Below are 1,343 nucleotides of genomic sequence, written 5' to 3' on the forward strand. Positions count from 1 at the left end.
TGGGACTGGGATTAGAGATGGGGTGGGCTGGGGCCAGGAACAGGATGGGAATGGGATTGAGGAGAGAGGTGGGATGAGGCCAGGGATGGGGTGAGACTGGGTATTGGACTGCACTGGGACTGTGGATGGGTTTGGGATGGGGCCAGGGATGGGAAGGGAGTGGGGATGGGATGGGAATGGGGTTGCAACGGGTCCAGGAATGGGGTGGGAGTGGGGATAGGGCTGGGGTGCAGTGATAGCCACGTCCTGTGAGCTGCTGCGGTTCCTGCAGCAAAGGGACGAGGAAATTCCTCCTGAACGTCCAATTTTTATGTTTTCTTACTAAAAATTGGAAACAGGGAGAGCACCCCATGGGGCACTGACCCTCTGGTGGGGCTGAGGGGCAGTGAGAAACCCCCACTAAAAATGCTGCTGCAAAGGTCTCGATGGCACAAAACATTGTTCTCACCATGGACTTCCCGAGTTATTTATTAGAATATTTTATCATATCTGAGGGAAGCAAACTCAGCCCTGCTTGATCTCCTCCAGTTGCAACTCCCTTTTGAAAGGGATGTTCGTACAGGGAGTGACCTGCTCCATGAATAAATTGACTCTGCCTCCATTTCTCCCCCGTCCTGGAATGTTGTGGAGACAAGGGTGGGCTGGAAAAGGCTGGTTTGCATAATTAATATTTATCACTTGATCCCAAACAAGCACAATCCCCCCGTTCATCCCTGGCCCCACAAACTGTGTGTGGGGGCTGTGTTGGAAGCACAGAGGAAGCCCCTTCCTTTTGGAAACCCCTTCCTTTTGGAAACCCCACAGTTCAGGTCTCAGTGAGAGGCACAATCCCCCCCCGGCCCCCACAGACACCCCTGGGTGGGCACTGGGTGGGGTGTGGGGCTGGATCCAGCCTGGGCAGAGGGAGATTGGGATGGGGCAGCCCCAGTCCCGGGCACACCCCAGCACCCCAAAATCCCCAAGAGGAGGGGACTGCCCTCTGCAGCACCCTGTCCCCAGCTGGGACACGTTCTCGGGGTGCAGATCCAGCCCCGGCTCCAGGAACCGTCCCATCCTCCACCGGCTCCGTGGGACGATGGGGCTGGATTTGAGCCTCCAGCCTTTTGTCTGCGGGAGAGGAATTAATTATTTTGTTCTCTCATTACGCTGGGCTAAAACCCATTTCAGAGCAGCATAAATTTAGGTGCCTGAAGTCGCTATTTTAACATCCCGGGAAACGTTTCATTCCCTCTGTCGCCCTTTCCCAATCATTTCTGTCTCACTGGCGGCCATCGACGTTCCGGATGAAGCACAAGATGGAGGGACATTAACAAATACGGCGACAGGGCCCTTCCCTGGCTGGA

Source organism: Manacus vitellinus, unplaced genomic scaffold (assembly GCF_001715985.3).
Source record: "Manacus vitellinus isolate BGI_N305 unplaced genomic scaffold, ASM171598v3 scaffold_99_pilon, whole genome shotgun sequence".
Lineage (NCBI taxonomy): Eukaryota > Metazoa > Chordata > Aves > Passeriformes > Pipridae > Manacus > Manacus vitellinus.